This window comes from Botryllus schlosseri, chromosome 12, assembly GCF_051294905.1.
Source record: "Botryllus schlosseri isolate E-star chromosome 12, Bs_hap1, whole genome shotgun sequence".
NCBI classification, from domain to species: domain Eukaryota; kingdom Metazoa; phylum Chordata; class Ascidiacea; order Stolidobranchia; family Styelidae; genus Botryllus; species Botryllus schlosseri.
In genome coordinates this window covers 9,666,001-9,684,017 of record NC_137247.1, presented here as the reverse complement: position 1 = coordinate 9,684,017, position 18,017 = coordinate 9,666,001, and the positions used below count along the sequence as shown (strand labels likewise).

General features: G+C 41.6%; 1 protein-coding gene and 1 long non-coding RNA gene across 2 annotated transcripts in view; one reads left to right on the top strand and one right to left on the bottom strand.

Annotated features, from left to right (window-relative positions):
- The window catches only part of LOC145452182 (uncharacterized), a 377,577-nt gene that overhangs the window by 296,054 nt on the left and 63,506 nt on the right, over nt 1-18,017 (bottom strand). The window lies entirely within an intron of this gene.
- On the top strand, nt 591-2,968 carry LOC145452188 (uncharacterized). Its single transcript, XR_013919230.1, has 3 exons — nt 591-1,279; nt 1,353-1,511; nt 2,685-2,968. It is a non-coding gene; the product is annotated as an uncharacterized LOC145452188 (long non-coding RNA).

Below are 18,017 nucleotides of genomic sequence, written 5' to 3'. Positions count from 1 at the left end.
GGTAGCTGCTTTGATTGCTTTTTCTTTCGGCCCAGTGATGATGGATCATTTGGCTGTAATTGCCCATACTGCGAAGTGAGCAATTTTTTGGGGTGATTAGATGTATCCAGATGGCATAGCCTATATATATGACTTTCACAGTACACATCGCCTCAAGTTGGCAATAAAATTGCCGGCGACCCCAGAGAAGGCGCAATCTCACAGGCTGCTTCGTAGTCACGCGGATCAATCACACTAGCACAATATATCAATGACGACAGTATTCCAAGTACGCAATTGGTGTTCTATCTATAAGCCATCCCAATCAACTGCGTCGCACAAGAAAGAAAGTCTGTGGGATATACTATTAATTCGACGGTTGTGTCTTCGAGACAATCACACCCAGTGTCGTCTGCAAACAAGTCGGGCAACGGCCTATTGTGATAATAAGTCATGGATCACTGTCTCTCAGTGGGGTATCTGAGAGCACATCTGTTGAGACAGACAGGACACCTCCTGCGACATTCACGTGTTCTCATTTACTGGACGCGGTGGTAAAATAGCTGTATAATAGACACTTACGTGACCTTTGACACGAACCAATCATGTTGCAGCAGGATGTAAACAAAGAACAAGCCCGGGCAAGCTTACTATGAGCTCTTATGGAAAAAGGTTGAAAAATGAAGGTTTTAAGCAAGATTACGTTGAATTGGGGATGACTGGCCTTAATGAATAGTAATAGCGTAGAGCTAGTATGTGGTTGCAGCTTTTAATCTAGGATGAACATGAATGGTGGCAAGTACGCACCAGCGTGCTGTGTCCAAATGCACGGGTTTTTGACAACTTTTCTGATTAGGCGACGATTGTTGTATACTATACTATAGGATTGTGGTAATGCATATTTTGACGATTTCATAGGCTCCAGGTCTCGAGCAAAATTTTCAAGCATATCTCATGTTCAGAAATATATATACTATAAAATATAGCTGCTGCCACACATCACAATTTTTGTGTATTGATTATGAAACTTGAAAGCTATGGAGATTCTATCGAATTTATGGATTTGAGTGGAACAGCATCTTCTTCTAACACCGCGGAGAAAGCTACGAAGTATTTCATGGAGCGCTATGCACACGATTTAGGGATAAAGATTGAGGAGACAATCCACTCTTTTTAGAAGCAATATTCTAGTGAACAGCCAATGTTATAGCAACTTGCGGAAAAGTGAGATAACACACTCAATGGAAATACACGTTCTCGGAAAATCCATTATTGATTCGTCTTGCACTTGTAAGACAGGGTAAGTAAGGAAAAAGACATTTTTCAGAGACTCCTTCAATAGATATTTTAACCATGATTTATTTTCATATTAGGTTCTGATATATGCTCTCATGCATATGCATTGATTAAGACAATCCAGCACCTGAAGCTAAAAGGACTACATTGTGATTTGCATCAGCATCAGTGAGCTCCATCGTGATTGACAAGCAATCTCTCCACCGTACTCGCAACCGATCAACTCCTGCCTCAAGGTAGATTTTGGTGTATCTGGTGTCTTCAGTTTTATAACATTCCATCAAACACAAATAATCCTAGAACATTTTCATCTGGAGAATTGTTCATTCAACAAATTGGGCATCTAAATGAGCTTCAATAATACACACCACTGGAATATCTAGACATGCACTGTTGGTACAGACTGACCATGGCACCGCGCAATTACGATCCGTAGCATGCTATTAGGCATTACGATATTGACAATGGAACTGAATTTGCACAATTGCCGAATATGTTGCGTCATTCATTTTTAATTTTCAATCTTGAATTAGAGTATGCAATTAGTCCATATATATTTGGTTAGTTGTGATACACAATGCTGCATAGTATGACACCAGACAAAATTTTATACTCCTTGATTCTTCCGATCAGCTGTTCAATATGAATACGTTCTCTCGCCATCTTTCTTGTTGTGGAACAGTCTGGCTCAGGCATTTGACGGTGTGTAAATCACGTGCAGGAATATTTAAATCTAGATTCAATTTCTTGATTTCAGACTCAATGGTGAATCCCTTTTCTGCCATGATAGCATTGCCTGGCTCACCATAGCTGAACTCCATCATTTTCTTACATTTCTTGTCGAATCCACATATTTAACTAATATTTCGATCTGAAATGCTCCCTGTAAATAGTTCCTGCACAAAAGTAAGTGTACCACAATCCATCAATCCTTTCAAAGTTGTATGTGATTTATTGACAGTCAATAATCATTCTAGATTTGAGAAATCATGAATGAATGCAAATGGTGCATTTTCAAGAACCACATATCTACATGGCCAAATCGCGATTTAATGAAGCAGTTACATATGGCTGACCCAATGGTTAAATACTATGCTTACAGCAATACTATAAATTTGACGTCAGTAGGATAAGTCGGGCAATTCAGAAAGAATTTAATGTAGTCTAGCATAAAATTTCAGCTTCTCCGCATCTTTTGACATTATGATGCTCCTCTGAGAACTGAACTTCACTAGCAATAATTGTCCGTCAATTTGTAATTTTCCTGGACGAGTTTACTGTTTTGTGCTTCTATGCTTCTTCCAGAAATTTGATTTTCTTGCGTTTTATCCATCGACTTCCTCTTTCTGCAGCTTCATAAAAGATATCCATCAAGCCTGCACAAAATATATAATATGTTTATTTTACAGAGCAATACTGCTGTGCAGGCACCTATCAAGGCGTACTCGTCCGACTCGTACAACGTATCACCGCTACCAATTTCAACTATTCGTCTCATTATTGAATACATTGTTTTCAACAATTTCAATACATTACACACCATCAAGCAACAAAACTGGAGTGGAATAAAACGAGACACACCAAGTCGATTGTGGCATCAAGTGTGACTGCATTTCAGATTGGACTCATTTTGAAACACAGAATTGTTTCATCTAGATCAGTGGTTCCCAACCTTTTTGACCTATCGCCCCCTTTTCAAGGTCAATACCGATCATCGCCCCCCAAATTTTGTGTACCGAAAATTGGGCATACAAACCTGTAATCATCGGCAGGTTGACTAAAAAAAAGGGTCAAATTTTCGGCTCGATGTCTAATTTGACACACTTTTGTAACTAAATTTCCGTGGGTTGACTAAAAATAAAAAAAAAATTGAAAAAATGTCAGCCGTTTTGACGCGTCATCGCCCCCCCGAATCGCCCCTTCGCTATTTTCGCCCCCTTTGTCCATTTTCGCCCCCCTGTCGCCCCCTTCGTCATTTTCGCCCCCCCCTAGACCGCCAAATCGCCCATGTTGGGAACGACTGATCTAGATTCTAGATTATGTCACGATTCAATATTTTTGGTACAATAATAGATATGTCATTTTCTTAATAAAATGAGAATTCAGATGACTACAAGGAAGTCCACATGCCTTTATCCAGATTTTACATTCTTCCATGCATGTCATTGGCTCTGGGAAAGGTAAAAGCGCACACCAGGAAAGGTCTGGGTAGCCATCTCCATGTTACGCAGGCTATTAGCACAGTGTTTATCCTGATAGATTCAATACACGAGCTAGAACAAAAAATGACGATTTCAGCCGGGAACAGATCATGTTGCCTAACATATATCATATTAATATGATCATTGAATATGCAGACAAGTGTCCAGTGTAACAGTAATTTGCTAGATAATGATACAGACTGTAGACTACTATATACAAATGTCGATTCCATAAATAGAACGCATATAACGCCACATAATGGATACCACACATATCCTGACTCAATATTCCTCTAATACACTCTATTCGCTACAACAATCCTATAGTATACGACTAAGGATAATACAGCAATAGTTGCTTCATCCGAAAAGTTGTCAGAAATTCATTCATTTGGACATACCATGCTGATGCGTGCTTGCCATCATTCATGCTTATTGTAGGTTATAACACTGCATATACATACTAGCTCTACGTTATTACCATTCACCAAAGCCAGCTATTCCCAATTCAATGTAATTTTGCTAAAAACCTATATTTTTCAACCCTTTTCCATAAGAGCTCATAGTAAGCTTGCCCGGGCTTGTTCTTTGTTTACATCCTACTGCAACCTGATTCGTTCGTGTCAAAGGTCACGTAAGTGTCTATTGAACGTAAAAGCTGTTTACTCGTGACCTCCTCCCGCATATTAAACTTGAACCCATCCGGAGCAAAATTACTGCGAACTTTGCATACCAGGCCTACTTATAAGTATCGTAGCCGTGGTGATTCATCGTATTGACGTGTTAAAAATCTTAACGCCGCATCTCCCCTTAGGTCAATCTTTACATTCTAGTTCACGTAGAGAGACTGGTGACGGCGTATTTTGGTGCCTTTGTAATAAGCCGGCACTGACAAACGTATGCCTACCGATATTATGACGCCACCTTCTTACCCAGTGACATCAATAGCTAGCCAGCGCTGACATTTTGAGGAGATCTTTTATACACTTTTTCAACAGCTTATCGAACCTTCGCTTGTCATTACGGTAAATATATTGGACCTCGAAGGGTGTAGCGTTATATTCGCGAGTCCTACTTCTTTTATATATATATATCCCTGATCATGATGTAGACCTAGTCGCAAAGGATTGGTCAGATGTTGGGGATTGTTGATGGTTTTACAACTCAGAATATTTATTGACAGTGGCTGGGCGCAGAGCAGTGGCCACTGATGGGTGTCGAAGATTGAGAAGAAAATGTCCTCAATTGTTTCGAAATGATAGCGGCTTGTCCGTAGTTTATAGTGAGTCTGTTTCGGGGTTGATGTTCACAAGCCTGTCTCCGGGTTTCTCAATAATATACCTGAATAACCCGCTTGCCAGACCGATCATAGGATGTCCAATATCCTCTTCTTCATTGCATGAAAAACTGGTGAACAGAAATCCAAGCAAGCGTCGAGAGGTAGCGAGGTCACTCTGTTGCGTGCGCACAGCACGGCAGTGACGCTTTTATTGAGCGATGTTGGGTTTGTCGGCTTACGAAAGCGGACGACACCTACAGTGTGAAGTAGTGAGCGAACGGTGAACACTGAACACTGAGTAGGATGAGGTGGGGAGGGAGGTGCGAACCATGTAAATGTAACAATCATGGAAGTATTGGTAACCATAACCCAGAACAGGCAAGGTGATATGCGGCACTGAGTTCAAGGATTTCGCACGAAAAATTACAGTAAGATTTCCCTTCTTCGTATATTGCTACTTTAGTTAGCTAGGAGGGAGAGACTAGCATAAAATCGAATCTACCATAATGGGTTCAGTATAGGCGTCATATTCGATCCGTTCCCACGTAATGGCACCACCATATTTTTTGTAAAATATCACTGTGTTGATGTCAACCATTGATAAAAGAACTAGGTAACAGTTGTCTCAAACATCTCACACAGTTACAACGTTTACCGAACAGCGAAACTGCTTTGCTTGCCGTATTTATATGTCACACTGGTACCCGTCTATAACTGCTGTCCTTGATATTTTGCATATTTTCAACTAAGAATGTTACAGTCAATTTCTTTGAACATAGAAGGTGCTCCTCGTGTTCCCCAAATCTATCTATCAATCGGCGGTACAATCGACCAAGGAATAATCTGTATTCCAATGAATACGTCATTCAACTTCGGTTTCTCCGTAATTACTACGATTGTGATGATTGAGATCTGCGAGTGTCATTCTAATATTAAGTAATCATCTTCGCTGTATGGGTTGGTCAAAATCAAGTTTTTTTACGTCAAAATCCTTCAATTTTTAAGTAAAAAATCGCCCTAGTTATTACACTTCACATAGCTCAAATACGTGAGTATGACGTCATAAATGGTGAAAATATTTTTGACCGCCTATACGGCGTGCGTAAATTGTGTAGGTGGTATACGCGAGCACTGCATAAAACCTCGAAGTGGTACGTGGGTGGAAAAAGGTTGGGAACCACTGACGTAGGATAAGCTGGCTTTTATGCATAACTGAATTCCGTTACGATACGGAAACATCACACAGCAGTGGTGGATTCGACATGGCCCGTACCAATTATTATATTAATAAACATACGTATAGCATAGTGCAAGGATGGCCAACTTTTTCTGTCAAAGGGCCACATTCGATCGACGTACTATTGCGCGGGTCACCAGCCGCGCCAAGCGCCAAAATTTTTCGAAGTTCATAGGTCAATAATATTGTCACCTGATTATATTGCGGGCCTGCTGTATATCGCTGGGCTCAGTTTGCCAGGACTGGACTATTCGGCGCCTGGACAATGGACATATCGATATCGAAAGCTTCGACCAACAGGCGTCAATCATTTTGTGCCCAGGTTTCATAGTCGACGGTCTTTCTGCGAGCGCAAAAGCAAGGTCGCATATGTTGAACGACACTTTGTCTCGTAATCGCGAATATAGTTAGACTCAATCTGACATATTAGGCGTTCTTTCATTTTCACAAAGGGGTAACAATATTAAAAGCAAGAAATCGAGTGACGTCATGTTGCGCGAAGCGTGTAGAAAATTTTTACTTTTGATAAATCGATCGCAAATTATTCTGCTTTATTATACGAAGATCTACCAAAATGTGACTTGCTCATGGATCTGCCAATGTGTCGGAATTGATATTTTAGTCATCACATCTCAAGTGTTGCGGCCAGACTAATCAATTTTTGTGTTGGCCTTGCAAGTTCACAATTTGTGCAATCCATTTTTCGATAATAGTACTAATTTCGGAAATTACCTCGTGGGCCACGGGTCGGGCGGCCCTGGCATAGTACACACGCATATAGTTGCCAATATTCACAAATATAAATATGAATGATACGATATACGATAATAATAGCCTCATCTGTTGTTGGTTAGACTGTTTATAAGCTATGGCACGGGTACAAAAATGCCGCTTGCCACCTATCCTATTGGTGAAACGAGAGCCTTCAGTATATATGACCCGACTTGGGCGTTATACTCGGCTATAAGCGGATCCTTTGTACCATCTCTTCTATTCCTATTGCATGCCAGACGTGCGAACCGCAATGAAATAATAATTCCTTTTTGACCGTGATTTAGGTCATACCACTACGCCTGAAGAGATGACGGTTAATCATTTGAGTTATTCGCCTCGTCAGCTATTCCAAACACTGATGGTATAGTGAAAGAGACTGGCCGGGTTTTTGTACGCACGCACCGCTCGAAGACAAAGTAATTGGGAGTGATGCATGGTTATCGAACCATCGCCGATTCAACTACGAGAAAAAGTTCGACGAATCGTACCTGTGGAAGTCGTACGACATATGAAGATATCAGTTTTTACGCTCGGATATACTAGGGTTACCATATTTTGGGAATCTGAAAAGAGGACACTTTTTTAAAAATTTCAGACTTACCATACTCGACTGAAAAGAGTCATCTTTCCGACTCGACACCCGAAATACTTACTTTGCATCAATTTCTCGATGGTTGACTAAGATATTTTTAGCATACATTTAACGACAATTTTCAAAAATGAGGACAAATCATCAAAAAAGAGGACGTATGGTAATCTTAGGATAAACACAGTCGTTCGAATGCAATTGGATGCTTTTCAGCTTGCTCAAACCTCCGATAATTGCTCGACGGGGCAACGCACACGCATTACGACGTTGTCATTGAATTAGACTATTGGTTCTCAAAGTGGGTGATATCGTCTCCTGAGGGAGGATTTCGAGTGACCGTGGCTAAAAATTTGTTGACGTAAAAGTAGTATGGAACCAAATCTACTTGAGTAAGTGGATAAAATCTACTTGAATACTATGGAAAGGAAGAATGATACCCTTACTGATGACCCTTTATAATAATTGTGATGTAGAGCAGTGGTTCTCAACCACCGGTCCGCGGACCGGTGTCGGACCGTGGGAAGTGTCCTCCTCCTGCCGGTCCGCTAGATGTATTATAATTTTATATCTCATTTCCGAAATGTATGAAGTTGGACGCTTGTCCATTAATGAAAGATATAAAATATCTAATTTAATAAGAAGTGTGGAACGTGCCTTTTTGTATGTTGTTCCAATATAGGGTTTATGGTATACTTGGGCGTGCGTTACAATTGTGCAGCTGATGAAAAGTAGCCTACAACTTCTTTTGGGCAAATATTATGTACAAACTGCAGATAATTTTGCACAAACTCTGTTAAATTTCGGCGCTTGGCAGTATCATGGAGGTTATAGCAAATAGCAAAGTCGCATTTCGTTCAAAGGAGACCGAACAATCATTATCGGGTTATTGGTCTTTAACAGGCCCTTGCAGAAACTTCAATAGAACACTGATGTAGGCAACATAGTCTGAAAGACGCAACCTGCTTGTGTGTCAACAGAAGTGTACGCGCAACTTCAGTGTTGCCAGCCAACAATTGCTGCTGTTGAACGTTCATTCCCCATTCTCGGCAAGTTACTTATTAAGAACAGGCACTTTCTACCCCGGAATGTAGGAAAAAATGCTTGCTGGCCGATATCTTTTTTAAGAAGATGACACAAAGGCTTCGGAGGCTTTAGTTCATCGAAGGGGTGAAAATCCTCATGTCTGTTTTAATACTATTGCCATATGACTTTGGAAATAAGGTCCAAAATTATTAAGGAGAGTAAGCACATTAGAGATCTATACCTTATGATACGCTTATACACAGTGACCTTGGATATGTAAAAACAATCCATATCTAATCGCGCGAAGCGCGAAGAAATCCCACAAATTTTACCAGACCACTTTGGTGCTGTAGCGACGCAAAATTATACCCTTTGCGACCCATACTTTAAGAACCTTTAAATAAGGCGAATTTGCGTTACAGTAACTTGCAGCAAAAGTGAGTTTGTAGTGATGGTATACTCGGCCTACTATCTTGGTGTCTCGTGCTAATCCAGGGGCGGGCAACATACGGCCCGCGAGCCGGATCCGGCCCGCGAAGGGATTTTGTCCGGCTCACGGACAGTTTTCCGTCTTGCATGATAATGTGGCCCGCGGACCCAGTCTGCCGAGACTCCCCACTACTTGCTTACTACGTCAAATTTTAGTGACTGTATGTTATTATATACGTGTATGAGCAGCATTACGAGAGTGGAGCTTACGCGGAAGTTCGTCGAAGCGAGAAGACTTGCATTATCGGCATTTACGATGCACTCAGCCCTAATGTCGCCAGTGGTAATGATGATTTTTGTCGACTACAATGGTCATTTACACCAGGCTGATATTTCTTATTTTTGATTCCGTAACCGCCGACTTGTAGCACGGCACACTGCTAGGCTTTTTGCACCGCATATGCCAGGGGTCGCCAACTCAAAACGGGTCGCAGGCCACCTTTCAAATTTCTTAGAGGACGCGGGCCGCATGAATTCAATATCGAGATTAATTAGGCCACACAGTTGAACAACGACGCTATCCCGTCACCTACTCAACCCTAATGAATTGATATCTAGGTAAATTTGGGTTACCGGACTGATCGAACGCCTTGAAAGCTAAATTAGAGATTGCACCGTGTGTTGATTGATCAGATAAAAGCAGACATGGCGGCGCCTGTATGACAATTTTATTCTCAAATACACATTGTCTTCGCCATCAGGGGCGAGAATTGGCTTTGAGGTGACATTGCTGTCGTTAAAACACATTCATTAAATACGATTTATTCCTTGTATATGTGGAGAAATGGGCGAATAATGTATCGATTCAGCAATCCGGCCCGCCAAGTACTCAACTTTCCTAAATGCGGCCCGCCGACTGGAGAAGTTGCCCGCCCCTGCGCTAATCGAACCGTTATTACGGAAAGTATTATGATTGGCCAGAGAAAGAAAGCAGCAAGTCACCTTCACGTCATTTCTCCCGCGTGTCGCATGCTCAGAAGGGCTGATGCACTGTATGTCTGCCACTACACCCGCTTTTGAAGCGGACATTTAATTAAGTAACAAATATAGTGCTAGACTAAGTTACTGTAAAAGCCAGGATTAGTGGTGCGTCGTAAGTCAAACGAGTTTTTACAATTGCGTCGCAACGACAAAGGTTATGGAGCCAGAGGACTTGAATTTCATATTAGGTTTGTTTGTATTATTCCACGTCAGTAAAAGTAACAATTGTTTACGATTCTCATTCGCACTTCTCCGCGCCATGTCTCTCATCCGCTCTGCAACTTTATTCATACGCACAAGTGCGTGCATACAACAGGTTGAATAGCACTGTACTAGATTATACAGATCCTTTGCTCTCTAGATTCAATTCTAACTGAGTTCAAGGCATACCAGCAGCGGTAACCAGTTCACAACTGTCGTAAAAAAAACGCGTCCCTTCTCCCAATTATTGATGAATATATCAGTATGTTATACAAATTCACTGTGTATTCAAAAGTTACAAATTCACTGTGTATTCAAAAGTTACAAATTCACTGTGTATTCAAAAGTTTGCGTGTAAATTGCGAACACACATTTCATGCATCATTCGTGCACCATACGGTTTTGAGATTTATTGGACAATTAAAATCGTCCGTAATTCCAATTCCAAAGCTTCAGAGCGCCAACGTCTGACGATGTAGAATGGTTCACCAGCAGCGTCACCCTCGTTTCTCACAGCCCGCCGATCACAAGAGCGCCTGTTCGATCCAAAATCAAAATTACCATTGAAAGTTCGCTTCGAAATCATAACAATCGTAGGTCAAGGTTCTTCAGTTTTCTAGCATTGGGAAGCAGTCAAACCCGAACTGCTCGTGCTTTTCCCAATTACAACACACCGCTCTGACACGAAAATTCACGAGAAAGCCGCATCTGCACTCATGCAAGACATCGATCCAGAACAATTACCAAGTGGTCACCTTGAGTGACTTCATCGTAGGTAGGCGGGGGTATATCATCTCGGCTTGTATACAGCGGGGGTATATCATCTCGGCTTGTATACTGCGGCGGTGGTGTGCGATTACACGACAGCTCAGATGTGGATCGAGTAGCGGTGGGTAGTCTGCCAGATGATGCATTCGTTAATGCTGTTGAGCGCACCCTCGTGTTATTCCCACGTGTTGATGCCAGTATCCGTTGTTCGTTTAAAGTTCTCCTACGGTCAATGATGCACTCGATGACGAGTATTCCGGCTGTCAGTGTCAGACTTCCCAGCAATAAAATTCCGATGACCAACGCATATGTGTCCCCGAAGACGATCCCCAAAACAAATATAAATATTCCGACATTGCAAAAGATCATGCATAGAGGTTGATCGACTTCCATCCACGCACTTCTGACGCAATATGAAATAGTAGTCGATAAAGTTAATCTCTCCTGGAAAACAGTATTATAAGGTTACTCGGCCAATCAAACTATATAATCTCAATGTCCACTGTACGGTGATGCTTATCACAAGATACTAATGACGGTAATATTCCGATGTAGCAGGCCTACACATCTGGTATTCTCATCTAAGTTAGCCATTGTGTGATAGAGGGTTACTGCTAATTCGCCAACTGCATTTTCGAGATAATGGCACCCAGTGTTACCACTGGGAGTTCGTGACAAAACACTGGATTTGCTAACTAGGTTTCTAATGTGCATGCCAGACTATTGAATAAGTCATAAAGCATCAGCGCAATGCATTGGTTAAGGTTATGAGAAGACTCGGCAATTGACGAATTAATCCCGTGTTCTGCACCCCTTTGACACCGAGCATTACTGCCGTGTACAATGCCCGTAACGACGCTTTATTACCTCAACAGGGAAATCTCACGAATATAATATTCGTTTACATTCAATCCGAGTGAGGGATGTAGCGCCTGCAAATTTCAGCTTTATCGAGTCGCTCATATTCATGACGCCCCGAATAGATATAAAAACGGTGTCATTAAAGAATTTCATCATGGCTACACTAGAGATATAACGCAAAACTATATATCGCGGGTTTACACCAGAGGTTGTCATTGAATATTGGGAAGTCATTTGCCGATATACATCTCACTGCATACATATTAGCTCACTGAAATTTTGATAATTAATCAGGTCTACTTCTGTTGAATAATATAATATGGACCTTCAGGACTCTTGAGACTCGGCGGACTCAGCCCACAAGCTAACAAAAAAACAATGGCTATCTTAAACGCAGCCATACGCGTGCCAAACAATATTCGGTAAATATGGTAACTACGTGATGCCTTGCAGACAACAGTTAACTCACGTCTTTCTTTCTGTCTGGTCCATCTAGGTGCCTCCACGCGAAAACGAAGATGGGATTGGTAGGATATCACGGATACATAGTCGGAACGACGTGAATACCAAACTTCAAGAACACACCCGAGATGTCCCCTCTCATATCTTACTGTTACTCGCGGTGGCTGCACGTGCATATTTATAGACGCCCGCTTTCGTAAATCGCGCTTTCACGACACACAGTGATGCAACTGCAAGCGGTACTCAGGCGACATCAAGAGTCGACGCGGTCTCGATTCGCAGGCTTCGGAATCCACTATAGCAGGGGTGGGCAAACTACGGCGCGCAGACCGCGAGAGTCTAAAGAAACTTATTAAAACTAATGATAAAATGGGTACTAAAAAACGAATTAATGCAGGGGCTTGATTAAACTTTTTCTTAGTATATTTCACCATGATTATTCTAAGGCGGTGGTGCTCTAACTGGGGAGCGCACCTCACTTGGGGGCGTGAAAGTACATATTTTTCGCGCATTGCGCGATTTACATCCAATTCCTAATTATTGCTCTGTATTTAGTCTGAATTTCATATTTAATCTGTCATGCACATTCGTAACCTGCCATGCCATCAAACTATCCATTAGGTCTGCTAGTTTTGTCATTACGGAGCAGCTATTTACTTGTTTGACTGAACAACACAAAACCACACCAGTACGCAAGACAATCGCCTATGACTGCAACATAAAACATATTGGGAACCGTTACTGGTGACCCTCAAAATTTAGCGAAACCGTTATTTCACGTCATTCTGGTCGTGCCAGGGACGCCAGGATTGGTTATCCATAGTTTAAAATGCGTTTTTGTGAACAACACGCAATATTTTCGATACATACATTCCAGAGCAGTTAACTGGTAACGGCAATTGCGCATGTGTCTCTGTAAATATGTAGACTGTCCTGTATATAATGTTTAACAAATACGTCTATTCCCCACCAGAAACCATTGAATTCCCCACCGGCTGAGAACCACTGTGTTAGAGGCTAACATGTGTGTCCTGGACCTGAACCAAAAGTCGAAATAGTAAATCTATGAACAGATCACTGCTCAGTGCTCACAGATTTAAATTTCAATACTGTTCTAAGACTCCGGACAACCGACTTTCATATCTATAATTTTGACAAATTGGTTTTTGAGGTCGACCAGCCTATGAAATCTCGCCACTGTTTTTGGCGCGTGTACGATATCATCAAAGCAATGTTTGTTATTTTTTAAATTGGTATATATATTATCTCCATGTCCTCACTATATAATCAAATACCAATATTGCGAGTCGGTTAATAATCCCAATTTTATATAGAGCGGCCCGCGAATGGATTTAGATATTGAATGTGGCCCGCGAGCTCAAAAGTTTGCCCACCCCCGCACTAGAGCGTCGTATAAGCAGGGCCGTAACAGGGTTCTTTCAGACTCCCATCCAGGTCTTTGGCACCCCACAGGGAGATCAGTTGAATCTTTGGGGGCATCGCCTCCAGACTCCCTTATTTTCTACAGATAATTTCATCACTTCACCCGATTCACAAACACACACCCTCTTTCCGTAACAATCTGAGTCCATCATTACGCGAAATTAATATATATAGTCTATTTATATTGGTTTACTGCGCCCTTAAATCGCGAGTATCAATGATATGAAATATCCATGTGCATTGGTTGTGCAGTTTCGCGAGGAGTGAATTATTTTTAAAGTTAATGAATGAATTTTGTCGATAATAATATATTAGGCCAGTGGTTCCCAACCTTTTTCCACCCACGTACCACTTCGAGGTTTTATGCAGTGCTCGCGTACCACCTACACAATTTACGCACGCCGTATAGGCGGTCAAAAATATTTTCACCATTTATGACGTCATACTCACGTATTTGAGCTATGTGAAGTGTAATAACTAGGGCGATTTTTTACTGAAAAATTGAAGGATTTTGACGTAAAAAAACTTGATTTTGACCAAATTTTGACTTCACGTACCCAAATTATGTGTTTTCGCACATAATGTTAAAATTGTACTACTTATATTCATTTCAGGTTGGGACTGTCTGTCCTTACGAAGTAGTTTGACCTGAAAAAGCGTTTTTGACTGAAAAACTGACAAATTTCGTCATGAAAAAACTTTATTTTAACGATATCTGGCCCAGTAGTTACACCACGTATTATGGAAGAGTTAATTAAAATTTGTTTTAGTACAACGAAACATATACTTTCTTACATTCTCGGGTAGAAAGTGTCTGTCCTTACTAAGTAGCTTGCCAATCATGAAGAAATACCGTGTAACAGCAGTAGTTGTTGGCTGACAACACTGAAGCTGTACGTACACTGCTGGTGACGCCACATGTTGCTCCATTCTGACAATGTTGTCATACATCACAATCTTTCATCATGCGCTTCTTGATAAAATAACCATGCAATGCCCAAGCAGGCTTTGCTTCAGTTAGGATATTGCGGTACGTTGAGCATAACACCATGTCAATTGTCAACCTATTTGTTTCGTTTACCAGTTTATGATCCACGATGAGCAGACAATGGGCCGCCTAAAACGTCGCTATAAGGCTGTAAAATATCAAAATCTACGATACAAACGAAATGGAGGGGTCAAATTTTTTTTGACTTTGTAAACAATTTTGACAATTTTTTGACTTACCACTGAATTTTGTGAAGGATCGCCCTAGTAATAACAAATTCTATTAAACTAGGCATTATCAGCCCGGGTTGATAAGATGCATGGCATTGTTTTTTCACCACTAGTCAAAAAACTTCAAAAAATTCAAAATCAATCCCACTTAAACTTCGGTCGAAAAAAAAACATAATCTACTCGCGTACCACCAGGAAGACCTTCGCGTACCACTAGTGGTACGCGTACCACAGGTTGGGAACCACTGTATTAGGCTTACTATTAATTTGCTATCGTCTGTCAACCCGCGTGATCATATGTACCGGTAGAGCTGATGAAGGGCATACAATGACTCATCAGCCATGTTCATGCTAAACGGTTTAAAAGACTATTTTAGGGTTGCCATATTTTAGTGAAGCAAATTCCGGACACTCTTTAGCGCCCCCTAGCGGATTTTAAACTGAGGTGTAACACATTGGTCGTCAATATGACGTCACACTATCAAAGCATTGCCCATCGAGGAATGAAGTGGAACATAGGTCATGAATTGGGCCATCTGTATTGTGAGCTCTGGTGATTGCTACTTGCTAGGGTTCAGCAATAGATTCCTCCACGGGCCGGATGAAATCATCTGACGGGCCGTGCCTGGCCTGTCAGGATTGTGTTTGACAGCCCTGCCATACAGTTAGATCGGTGCGGCTATCTGTGTATGTGTTTTAATCAGGTCCGAAACAACATTTTTTTTCTCCCCCATCCCCCCCCCCCCCTCCCGCCCAAAAAGCACTGATCTTGGGCCCACCATAGGGTAGTCGATGTAACTTGTTGGGCACTTACTATATTCATTTGGCTGTTATATTTTATATTAGGCTACTATAAAATGCACCAGCAGGTTGCACATCCGGTGATTTTCAACCTTTTATGCTCGCGACCTCATCTCCCACTTGAAAATGTTCCGTGGCAAAGCTCAAAACTTGATAAGCTGATTACTAAAAAAATTCAGCTTGCCCAAACTTACACACGGCATAGGAAGCTGATTACGTTCAACATCATCGCGATCTCCAGATAAAGGCGGACGACCCCAAGATTTGGAGCCACTGTATGTGATTGAAGCATCCAATCGGCCTTAACCAACTCTAGGAAAATACCGTTAGCTTATAATTACAATCAGACTTATTTCAGTAAATGATGGTTATTTATATTTATTTTGATTGCATTTTTTTGCGAGGGTGGTGCCTGAAGCCCATACTAATATCCTTATACGTTGCAAACTCGCGCGCGGCCCGAAGAACAATTTTGAATAGCATAAATCTGCCTGAAAATAATATTGTTTATGTTGATTTACGAAAAACTTTTGAGCCTGCTTCAAGCCTTCAAAATTCCGGACATTTAGGCATATTTTAGAAATTCCTCCCGGACGCAGATTTTTCAGTGAAATTCCGGACATGTCCGGGAAATTCCGGACGTATGGCAACCCTAGACTATTTGTGAGGTTCTGCCTAGTTAGCTTCCGGTGGCCCCATTGTTATTAATGAGTTTGTTGAAGCATGTTGTTATTTCACCATAAATTACGTACACAATCATTGTATATTATATAATTATATATACGTAATTCCGGAAAACATCTCTCGGGCCTCTCAGAACTTTCCTTGTACAACACTGCTTCAATGGTTTTAATTTGTAGAAGAGTGCTGCAGCCCAATATCGCGTTCTGTGGCCGCGCTACCTTCGTTGTTGTGAAGATTTATTCCGTCAACGCACTGTTGTGCTTGAAACTATACCTTAGCTGAGGGTATGTCATATAGGCATAATTTGGTGATATTATGCCAGATTTCAGGTGTCTACAATATTTAAATTGTTCACTTACAGGTCACTCGGACATGAGCCTTCTTGGGGCTCGCACCGTACGCAGCAAAAAGTTATCAGCTCAGGAATCACAAGAAAGAGGATCGACCTGGTGTAAAATGACTTAATGTGTAGTCGAAACGCCATGAATACAAATACAAGAGTAGCCTCGCCCTGTCCACTCTATTCTTTTCGTTGGTCGCACGTGTCTTTTTAGCGACGCCCGCTCTCGTAAAGCACGCTTCCACAGTCAAATAACCGAACTTGACGATGCAACGATATGGCAAACACCAGTGGTAATGAATTTATTATGATGATATATAGCCAAATGATATCAACTATAATCCACGCTAATCCGACTGCTGACCGCAATGTCTACAAAGTACGATTTGATACTTATCCAAGCATCCGGCCAATTCATGTGATAAGTCGCACTGCGGGAAGTCGTCGCCATTAATCTCGGCTATACATATCGTTTGCGCTCTAGTTTCAATTCTAGTCTAGTACAATACGTATTATGAGATAACCAATTAACTGCATTTGCGATGAAAACGTTTCGCTTCTCCCAATTATTGGGAGTATATCAGTTACAAGTATGTCATACAATTCCACTACATTTAACAATTTACGTGCGAATTGCGATCACACATTTCAGGTATCAAACGTGTACTGTACGGTTTTGGTATTAATCGGAATATTCAAATCGTTTTTAATTCCAATTTCAAAGCTCGATACCAGAGTCATATTCACGTTTGTCACACCCGGACGACCACAAAAGCGCATGGTCGGTCCATAATGAAAATTACAATTGATAGTTCGCTTCGAAAGCGTTGCAATCGTAGATCGAAAATTCTCTGATTTTGAATCAATAAGACCCCAACTCCTCGTCCATTTCCGAAGTATAACACAGCGCCTTGAGACGAAAACTGAGGTGAGAACCACGCCGGCACTCATGGAATATTTCTTATCTATCCACAACGATTATTAGGCGGTCCACTTGAGTGGATTCATCGTAGGCTGGCGGCGGTATATCCTCTCGGCTTGTATACTGCGGCGGTGGTGTACGATCGGTCCACAGGACAGACGCAGGTCGAGTGGCGGCGGGTAATATTCCAGTTGATGCATTGGTTTCTGTTCTTGAGCGCACCCGCGAGCTTCTACCCCGTCTTGCTGCAACGATCCTCTGTTCGTTTCGTTTCGAACGTCTATCGCTGATCGCGAGCGCGAGTAATAAGGCTGCCACACATCCTAGCATAAAAAATCCGATGATCAACGGTACTGTTTCCATCACGACGAGCCCCATGACAATCGCCGATGATACAAAGTTGAAGACGAACAGGCATTGAAATATTAGACAGCATTCACTTAATTCCTGATCCGCACTGCTGACGCTA